The sequence below is a fragment of the Panulirus ornatus genome, chromosome 2 (genome assembly GCF_036320965.1).
Source record: "Panulirus ornatus isolate Po-2019 chromosome 2, ASM3632096v1, whole genome shotgun sequence".
NCBI lineage: Eukaryota > Metazoa > Arthropoda > Malacostraca > Decapoda > Palinuridae > Panulirus > Panulirus ornatus.
In genome coordinates, this window is record NC_092225.1 from 83,641,582 (window position 1) to 83,652,612 (window position 11,031).

Sequence of the window (11,031 nt, forward strand, 5' to 3'; positions counted from 1 at the left end):
TCTGGAGTGTGTGTTGGGGTGTGTGATGTCGGATGAGGCACGGGTGGAGAACGACCCCACCTTGATCATACTGGCTGAGGTTGTTGTGTGTGTGTGTGAGGTTGCGTGCACATACTTCAATCGCTTGACCAGAGCCACCCCCCTTACCCTGCAGCGAGTAATGACAAGCCCAGTGAATGACCTGTTCCCTTTTTTGCCACATGAGAGTCAAGGTGTGGACTGACGGTGGATGGTATGCGGCGTCTTGCCCTGCATCTGGCTGGCTGCATCACGTCTCTTCATACCGACGCCCTGCGAGAGGCTCTCCTACATAGCGCCCTCCCGCCGGCTGGGTACACACGAGGGTTTATTAAAGCCACGACCAGCTGGGGTAGGTCCCTGCTGTATATGCCGTGGGTAACCCCCCCCCCCCCCAACCCCCCAGGCGTGGCAGGTGGTGGGAGACCCTCGAGACCTGGCAGCTGGTGGAACTCGGGACCTGTTGTGTGATGGGACCCGAACATTCTTGGCTACACGGAAGACTGTGAGACCAGAGACCTGGGATGGGAGGGTATGACCTGAGATGAGGGTATGTCGTTACCTGGTAATGACATCAGAAGTCTTTACTAATAGCATTGGCCCACGGTGAGAGAGGGCCCTTCTTTAAAGCCATCTGTGCGTGTGCCACCTGCTCACTACCAGTGCCACCTTCTCTACCAGTACCACCTGCTCACTACCTGTGCCACCTGCTTACTACCAGTGCCACCTTCTCTACCAGTGCCACCTGCTCACTACCAGTGCCACCTTCTCATTACCTGTGCCACCTGCTCACTACTTGTGCCACCTACTCACTACCTTTGCCACCTTCTCTACCAGTGCCACCTGCTCACTATCTTTGCCACCTGCTCACTACTTGTGCCACCTGCTCACTACTTGTGCCACCTACTCACTACCAGTGCCACCTGCTCACTACCAGTGCCACCTTCTCACTACCTGTGCCACCTGCTCACTACTTGTGCCACCTACTCTACCAGTGCCACCTGCTCACTACTTGTGCCACCTACTTTAGACAAAATATCATTTTGTCTTCTTTCCATGAACGTGTGTTTGTTGTCAGTGTATCATGGAGGTTTGATTACTAACTGGATTATTTTGATTACACCATTTATACCGACGCCTCCCCCCCTCAAGATACATGCTCTCTACCTTCTGCTGATCTGCTCTGTGAGGGTTCGAATCCGCGTGACACAGGAGCCATCAGCCTCGTTTCGTTCGGGAGTGAACATTTTCACTGGTTTAGATTCGAATCATCGGATGGTGAAGTTTTCTGCCCCCTCAACGAATTTCGGAGTAAAATAGTAAAATTGGAGATCTGAATATCGTTGAAACTGTCGGCCCTAATTATTTTTTTTTTTTCTTTCCAAAGGATTCTCTTCCCTCGGGGGGGGGGGGGGGGACCCGGGTGTTCGCCGGGATAAAATTACTTTTAAAATGTTGTCGCGTTCGTATTAGGGAAGATGTGGCGAAGATGCCAAGGTCTCCCTCCGTGCTAGATCGCCAACATATCCATGACCAATGTTCCTTTTGATTTCGTGTCTCCTTCTTCTTCTCTCTCTCTCTCTCTCTCTCTCTCTCTCTCTCTCTCTCTCTCTCTCTCTCTCTCTCTCTCTCTCTCATCTCATCCTTATCTTCGGGTCTCAATAACTTGTTTCCCCGCAAGCGTAAGATGGTTCTCGATCATGTTTGGACTGGATGGTGTGGACCAGCACCAGCTCCTAGGCCTGGGCACTAGGCATCATCGTCAGAGACTAGGTCACCAGAGCGAAGGAGGAGGAGGAGGAGGAGGAGAGTAAGTGTCGTGCCCATCTTTAGCAAAGTCGGTCGGGAACTTGCAATAGAGAGGAGGAGGAAGCCGGTGTTCTTTTAACTTGAACCACGTAATCTCTACAGCTGGTAAGTGTGTAAGTTGAGTTGATACGTGATGATGTTCCGTCAAGTCGTAAGGTTAAGTGTGCTCTTGGCTGTGATCATTTTGTATTCATTGGAATGGTTTTTTGTTTCCCCGAGAATGAAATGTCGGAATTTTCATTGGAAAATCTGACCTCCAGTGAGATGGGGTTCAGGAAGTCGTAGAGAGAGAGAGAGAGAGAGAGAGAGAGAGAGAGAGAGAGAGAGAGAGAGAGAGAGAGAGAGAGAGAGACAGAGAGAGAGAGAGACTCTCTCTCGTCTTCTATCTCTAAAAATGAATAACTCAAACTCGGATCTTATAAAATCATATAAATGTATCTGTGTTCCATACCGCAGAGATAATAAAATAAAATCCACATTGCCAAAAGAAAGCAACTCTAGATTGATGTCATGACTGAATACAGGACCATACTGCACGTTGTGTATCCTTAGTATCATGTTAACATCTCTTAGAAAGGAAAGATTAGATATGCGTCTTTATACGCAGTTTTGGTCGCATGTCGCTCCCATACACACACGTAATACCATCGCCGTACTTCAGACAGACGTTCAAATTTCCCACTTGTGGTAACCTGGACGGAGACGATATTATGTCCAGCTGCTTCGTGCCTGGTCGTCGTCCGAGGGCGTGACGGACACAGAAGATGAAGCCCATGCGGCACAGAGAGCACAGAGCATGGAGCCCATGCGACACAGAGCGCACAGAGCATGGAGCCCATGCAGCACAGAGCGCACAGAGCATGGAGCCCATGCAGCTCAGAGCGCACAGAGCATGGAGCCCATGCAGCTCAGAGCGCACAGAGCATGGAGCCCATGCGGCACAGAGCGCACAGAGCATGGAGCCCAGGCGACACAGAGCACATCCTGCGTGACTGTCTTTGCATGAGAGAAATACTGGTAGAAAAAAAATAGTCTGTGTTTAAGAGATTATCCGAGTTTTTTTTTTTTTTTTTTGTCTCTTTATCGACGAGATGTTATATGAGACTCTGTAAGAGATAGAGAAATCTTGTGTTTCATGTCAGGGAACACGTTCAAGACCAGACGAGTGTGTATGGAATATGATCACGGTGTTGTGTTTACCTGGGTACTGACTGGCCTTACACTGGAATATCTTGTGGTGCCATCAGTGGAAGGAGGTCGACCAGAGAGGCCAGAAGTATAGCTTAAGAGAGAGAGAGAGAGAGAGAGAGAGAGAGAGAGAGAGAGAGAGAGAGAGAGAGAGAGAGAGAGAGAGAGAGAGAATGTTTCCGTTTTGGAATGCCTGCGCAACGAGACTGTCATTGAGGCAGAGCTAACGCGTAGCGCTCACCGCTTCATAGAGAAAGAGAGACAGCGAGAGAATTAAGTTTTAACGACGGACGTAGGATGAGAGAGAGAGCGAGCACCTGGGAGAGGGTAAGGGAGAGAGTAGTGAGAGGGAAGAGGGCTCACAGCAACATGGCCCTAACATGATGGGTGAAATATTACCTGGGAGGGAGGGAAGCCGCTTCCCTTCAGGCCAGGGAGGGAGGCAGCTTCCCTCCAGGCCAGGGAGGGACGCAGCTTCCCTCCAGGCCAGGGAGGGACGCAGCTTCCCTCCAGGCCAGGGAGGGACGCAGCTTCCCTCCAGGCCAGGGAGGGACGCAGCTTCCCTCCAGGCCAGGGAGGGAGGCAGCTTCCCTCTAGGCCAGGGAGGGAGGCATCTTCCCTCCAGGCCTTAGTGGAGGGAGGTTAGCAGGTGGAGGGTCCAGCCCAGCCAGCCTTCACCCTAGCCTGTCTCCCGCGACATCTCTTATCTGTCCTTCCTTATCTCAACTTCATCCATTCTTCCCATAACTTTATCCATCCTTGTCTCTTATCTATCCATCCTTCTGTCTTCATCATCCATCTTTATCTCATCCTTATCTATCGTTTTATTTTCGTTGTCCCTCGTTTTCTGTTATTTATCATCCGTCCTTATTTATCATTATATTTCTCCTTTATCCATCATTATGAGTTCATCATCCGTCGTTTTCTCTTCATATCAGTGGTTATCTGTTCATTATCCGTCGTTATGTTATCCATCCATTGTTATGTGTTCGTTATCCGTCGTTATGTTATCCATCCATTGTTACATGTTTTGTCTCCTATGTCACATGTTATATTTCCCTTACCATATGTTCTTTACTCGTTAGTCTCTCTCTCTCTCTCTCTCTCTCTCTCTCTCTCTCTCTCTCTCTCTCTCTCTCTCTCTCTCTCTCTCTCTCTCTCTCTCTCTCACTAGCGGTGGGTAATGAAGCCACACTCCCACAACACCACATCCAAACCGCGCGTAGAGGGAGAGCATTTCCCCCCACGCTTTCTTTCTCATTCCCTCTCAATCTCTTCTGACAGCATTTTAAACACACCCTCTCTCTCTCCTCCTCCTCCTCCTCCTCCTCCTCCTCCTCCTCCTCCTCCTCCTCCTCCTCCTCCTCCTCCTCCTCCTTTCACTTACTTTAGACCAGCTTTAATAGGGTCATCTTTCACTCTCACTCCTCTCTCTCTCTCTCTCTCTCTCTCTCTCTCTCTCTCTCTCTCTCTCTCTCTCTCTCTCTCTCTCTCTCTCTCTCAGAGTGACAGTTAATGGCCGCAGACCCTCCCCGTCCTCTAGTGCTGTCGTGTGCTCTGTGGTCCACAGTTCATTTTCCCTTAACGCGCTCTCTCTGGGGTGTTCTCTCTCTCTCTCTCTCTCTCTCTCTCTCTCTCTCTCTCTCTCTCTCTCTCTCTCTCTCTCTCTCTCTCTCTCCCTGTATGTATATATTTGCCAAAAGTTACACCCGTAGCGAGTGTACATAAAGATGCAGGTAGAACCACAAGGAAGCGGAGGATACGAAGTGTCAGGCGTGTCATTTCCCACGTTAGCGAGGTAGCGTTATGAACAGAGGACTAAGCCTTTGAGGGAATATCCTCACTTGGCCCCCTTCTCTATTCCTTCTTTTGGAAAGTTAAAAACGAGAGGGGAGGATATCCAGCTCCCCGCTCCCTCCCCTTTTAGTCGCCTCGTACGAAACGCAGGAAATACGTGAGAAGTATTCTCCCCAAACCCCAGGTATATATATATATATATATATATATATATATATATATATATATATATATATATATATATATATATATGGCATCCTTTGACAAGAGGAAATAGACTGAATGAAGAGAAGGCAGTGCAGAACATGGAAGTGACACCCAATATTCTTTGCTGAAATCCGGATGAGATAAGAATCAAGAAATTTAAGACTGGAACCACCACAGAAAAATACGAAAACAATGACTGGTGAGCATCAGGCAGGATTGAGTACAGTAATGTACACAGACATCGATCAGTATGGCAACAGAGCAACATAGAGAGAACAGCACTAGGACCCGGTGGAGTTTCGGCCGTTTTCTTTGAAGAGATGAATGACAAAAGATGATGGTAGTATTATATGGTGATGTAAGATACCGAGACTAGCCCGTAGACAGTAGCTGAGCATCAGGAGATATTCATTAAACGTCGTATGGACCGCTGGTACACAGTGGATGGTCGACACATAATGCTAAACCGTTACAGACCAGTTTAGCTTGGCTTCACATAATGGTGAGAGTCTTTGAAGGAGCGATGGGCAGAAAACACCTATTGAACCACCCGACCAGCGCTGATTGTATGAATGAAGGCCAGATATGGACTTGTGCCCGGTAGAAGCATGCAGACTCAACCGTTGGATGACAATAAACATTTTTGAATGTTTATTGCCGGGAAAGAGAACAAACTGGGAGAATAAACTGGAAGAATTTTATCGTAGTAGTAGCGAAGAAATTAAGGAAATGCATCTGGAACTTTGGAACCAACAGGAGATTCTAAGTCGTGGCAAACGGTACCATGTCTGATGAAGGTGTTCTGTTGGTTGTACCACAAGCAACGGCACTGTTGGTTGTACCACAAGCAACGGTACTGTTGGTTGTACCACAAGCAACGGTACTGTTGGTTGTACCACAAGCAACGGTATTGTTGGTTGTACCACAAGCAACGGTACTGTTGGTTGTACCACAAGCAACGGTATTGTTGGTTGTACCACAAGCAACGGTACTGTTGGTTGTACCACAAGCAACGGTACTGTTGGTTGTACCACAAGCAACGGTACTGTTGGTTGTACCACAAGCAACGGTACTGTTGGTTGTACCACAAGCAACGGTACTGTTGGTTGTACCACAAGCAACGGTACTGTTGGTTGTACCGGAAGCAACAGTACCGTTGAATGCACCTCAAGAGCCCAAACAGGGAGGGATAATGAGAATGAGGTGTGTGTTAAAGGTATACTTGTTATCATGGATGAGAAATGGAAAATTAAAGAACCTGTTAGAATGAGAGTACTATCCTGCCCGTTAATGAGCGGTATGATAATGAGAACTTTCCTAATAAGAAGATAAGAACCTGATGGTAATCAAAACATTTCTCAGTACATACACCAAAAGCAGAATCGAACACTGGCCAGCAGACTGGACACTGACCATCTGAAACTGAAACATACCAGCTGGGAAACATTAAGAAACACCGTTTAAGAAACTTGATGTTTCGGAACACATGGGCTTAGATGAAAGGAAGTGCAGCTATACAGTCAAGAAAAAGGAAGAGTCTATATAGAAGTATATACTTAGCAAGAGATAGATTTCCATTACGAATGTAATTTTGACGTAAGCGCTTCGCACACACACACACACACACACACACACACACACTGGGGGAAATAGAGTGATTAGGTTGGCTAACATAATCCTTAGAATAAAACAGACAAGAATAACCAAAGGAAAGACGAGAGAGATAAAGATCGTCTCCGCAGAGAGAGAGAGAGAGAGAGAGAGAGAGAGAACTCGACCTTATGGTGCATGAAAGTGCTGGATCAACGCAAGGTGGACTAGTGCAACTGCACGTGCAGCTGTGTGGAGTACACGCGCGCTCTCACCCTGCTGCCAGCTGCTTGTAGTCTCTCTCCCTCCCTCTCTCTCTCTCTCTCTCTCTCTCTCTCTCTCTCTCTCTCTCTCTCTCTCTCTCTCTCTCTCTCTCTCTCGCCCCGTCCTGACCTCTCAATAGAGTCTGCCGTCCCTCAGTCAGTCTCCGACGACCACCTTGGTACGTTTTCTTCCTGGCCCCCCCCACACACGTAAAACGCCCCCACCCCACGCGGTAAACTCTGGGATTTCATCATTAATTCACGTTGGCACAGTTCCTTTGACAGTGGTACACGTGCGACGCAGTTCCTCCGACAGTGGGATGCAGTCCCTGACACAGTGGTACACAGTGATACAGGTGGAGGCGCAGTTTCCCTCACAGTGCTGCGGGTTGGGCGCAGTTCCTATCACAGTGGGACGCGTTAGTCACAGCCCCTTTCACAGTGGGACGGAGTTCCTCTCCACACACACACACACACATACACACACACACACACACACACACACACCATTTTCATGTCTTCCCTTTTATCATGTCTTTATTTTCTCTAAATTTCATTCGTTTTCCCCAATTCTTTTTTAGTATTATTTTCTCTGTTTCCATGTCTCTTTCCTGTTTTCTATGTCTTCCCTTCGTTCATTATTGTGATTTAAATTTCTTCCGTATTACCGTTTTCTTCTTCTTCTTCTTCTTCTTCTTCTTCTTCTTCTTCTCCACCCCTCCCTCGAGCGTTTAAAGGGTTGGGAGAGAGGAGAGTCTGAGTGGGACACTGGATCCCTGTTTTTGCTCTAGGAGACCTGACCTCAGTCCCTCCCAGGGGGACCTGACCTCAGTCCCCGGGGAGGAACGTGACCCCAGGTCTAGCAGACCAGTGACCCGCCTGTCTGACCCGCCTGACGCTTGACGTTATTCTTTTGTGTTCCAGATGGATATCCCGCGTCTTCACTTACTCTCCTTCCGTTTTCTTTGAGTTATTTTTTTTATTACCTTTTTTATGTCTCGCAGTTTTCTTTTCCTTTTTTTTCCCCGTCTTTTCATCCTCATTTTTCGCTCTTTTATATTTGCCTTCTTCATCCGTCTTCTTTTCGCTATTTTTTTTTTAACTCTCTGTTCCCTCATCTTCTCTTACTTCAGTTCCGTTTTCTTTGACTCTCTCTCTCTCTCTCTCTCTCTCTCTCTCTCTCTCTCTCTCTCTCTCTCTCTCTCTCTCTCTCTCTCTCTCTCTCTCTCTCTAGCGTTATTAAGGTCTGATCCACCAGTCTGTCGGGAGTCGTAAACCCGCCAGTTTGCCTCCTCCCAGCCCATCCAATACACTTGCAGGTGAGTCCATCAAACGTCGTTTTCTTTTAATACATCACCCGCAACGCATCTTCCTCCTGGAGGCGTCTTTACTCTGTTTTTTTTTTCCCCAAGAAAATGAATGGAAGTCGGTCTTTTTTTTTTTTCATTTTCGTACATGAAGCTGACAACGGATTTCCCAACATATCTACGTGGTACGAGAAGGCCTTAGACCCTCGTTATGAACTGTGGCTGTCCTCTGTAAACTGCTACGTACCGTTAAAGAAAACGGGTTACGAATATTTATGGTTCCTGGTGGGGGTTTGGGTGGGAAGGGGGTGGGTTTGCTTAGATGCTGCACTGCGCAGGCGCAGCTCGGCCCAGATCACTTCCCCTGAGGTGGGAGGCGAGGAAGAGAAGAAAAAGAAAATGTAAAGTATGAGAAATCCCCCAGAAGGCTTGCCCATCCCTCCTCCTCCTCCTCCTCCGTCAGGGTGGTTCATTCCGGCCGAACCAATCGGCCATCGACGGAGGGGCGGCTCCACCCACCCCCAGCCCGTCACGACTTGACTGGGCCATTAGAGCGTGTGGCCACACCTGGGGGGGCCAGCCACGACCGGTGATGGTGATGATGATGATGATGGTGATGGGTGATGGTAACCTATGGTGATGATCGTGGTGAGTTATAGTGATGATGCTGGCGGAGATGATGATGATGATGGTGATTATAACGAGACGTTAGTGGTTCGTAGCGGCGTATGGTGGAGAGTAAAGTGATGGTGAGGGAGTATAAGGATGATGAAGGAGGAGAACAGTGATGGTGAAATATAGTGGTGGGAATGGGTTATAGTGATGGTGACTTATTATGGTGATGGTGGTTGAGTATAATGATGGTGAGGGAGTATAGTGATGGTGAAATATAGTGGTGAGGGTGGATTATAGTGATGGTGAGTTATGGTGATGGTGAGGGAATATAAGGATGGTGAGGATATGTGTAGTGATGGTGAAACGTAGTGGTGATGGTGGATTATAGTGATGGTGAGTTATTATGGTGATGAGACGGTGATGGTGAGTTGTGCTGATGGTTTTGACGAGTTTGTGATGGTGATGACCGAGGCAATAGTGATGGTGGTGGATGAAGATAGCGGTAATAGATAGTGAGTTTTGATAGCTCTGTTTGTAGGTGGTGACGGCGCGTTATGATGGGGATGGTGAGTTTGTGACAGTGAGAATGGTGAAATGTCATGATGTACGGTAAGAAGAAAAAAAGATTATATTACTCAGGGTCTAAAGAAGTGAAGAAGTCACCACGTGACCAGGTGTGGCTGAAGGTCACCAAGTCACCAGAACACGTCCCCGCCTCACCCCCTATCCCTCCGATCCCCGTCCGCCACGCCAACCACAACTATCCTCCCACGAAATCTCTCGACAGCCGAACACACACACACACACACACACACACACACACACACACACACACACACACACACACACACACACACACACACACACACTTACACACACACACACACTTACACACACACACACACACACACACACACACACACACACACCAGTTCTCTCTCTCTCTCTCTCTCTCTCTCTCTCTCTCTCTCTCTCTCTCTCTCTCTCTCTCTCTCTCTCTCTCTCGTTATAGCCATAGCCAGCCCCTCCCTCCCTCCCCCTCATTAACTAGCGCCGTGCACCAGCCTCTCTCCTCCTCCTCCTCCTCCTCCTCCTCCTCCGTGCGCCAGCATCCCTCTACCGTCCAGAACCCCCATCCTCTTCCCCCTTTTTTTTTTCCCAGGGAGCGCAGATGCCGCGGGCGAAAATATGACCCAGTCGCTGGCCATCTCGGGTGAAGAGAAAACGGATTATGAGGAAAAAAAAAGAAAAAGAACGAAGAGTTTAATCAGAGCTCAGCAGGTGTCCGTAGACCTGACTCCTATTGGCTGGAGGGAACAGTAACGAGAAGAGGGAAAGACGAAAGGAGGAGAGAAAAAATGTTCCGTAGCTTCGCTCACCGAGGCAAGAGAGAAAGCTACCCTAACGGTCCATCCTCGTGTGACTGGCAGGTCTCAACACAAGAGATTATATGGGAAGCAGAAGCCTGACGTGTGCCACGCCTCCAGCCAGCTCTTGGTGGCAGGGTGGGAGGGAGGGAGGGAGGGAGAGAGGCAAGCAGTTTCCGAGAGCAGTGGCCGAAGGGCGAGCAACGTCGCGGTCGGCGGGGGAGGTTCGTAATTTGGCAAGAGGTGATGCCTGGAGAGCTGGTAATGATGGGGTGGACATTTCATTCCCACTCTGGTAATCAAGGAAGTGAAGGACGAACCATGTCCAGATGTGTGAGCCGTGCTGATACTTCGCGTGACCCTGTGGCAGATTAGAACACCATTATACACCCAAGTATATCTTGCCATCTGCTCAGACTCCCAGCCAAACTCCCTGGTGTCATCATCAACTCCTCCCGTGTATATTCACAACACCCCGACCGCCTCAGTCTGTTGGTCATGTATGCGTCCTCCACCAACATTCCCTCCCATTCCCTGAGCCCTGATCCTTGTGTGCGTTGTGTTGGGGGAAAGAAGTGTACGGCTCCTCGCCTTACCTGTAGTGAGTGCCTGTGGCTCAGGACGTTCATCGGGGACTGGTCAAGCCCTAATGCTCAAGGACCTGGGGATCGGGCCCAGGGGCGTTCACAGTGCTTTAAAAAAAAAAAAAAAAGGAGTGGGAGGGACGGGGGTTAAGGGAGATTGTCAGGGAGTGAAAGGATTCAATAAGACGGTGGGGAGAAGGACAAAGGTCGGGGCCCTCCACTCTGGGAACAAAGGGGACAATAGGATTCTTTGATTTATATGGATCTGATTTGCATACCTGAAGAT

General features: G+C 48.7%; 1 protein-coding gene across 2 annotated transcripts in view; it reads left to right on the plus strand.

Moving 5' to 3' along the window:
* LOC139757792 (DBH-like monooxygenase protein 1) overlaps positions 1-11,031 on the plus strand; it is a 798,273-nt gene that overhangs the window by 549,955 nt on the left and 237,287 nt on the right. The gene's annotated exons all lie outside the window — the stretch shown is intronic.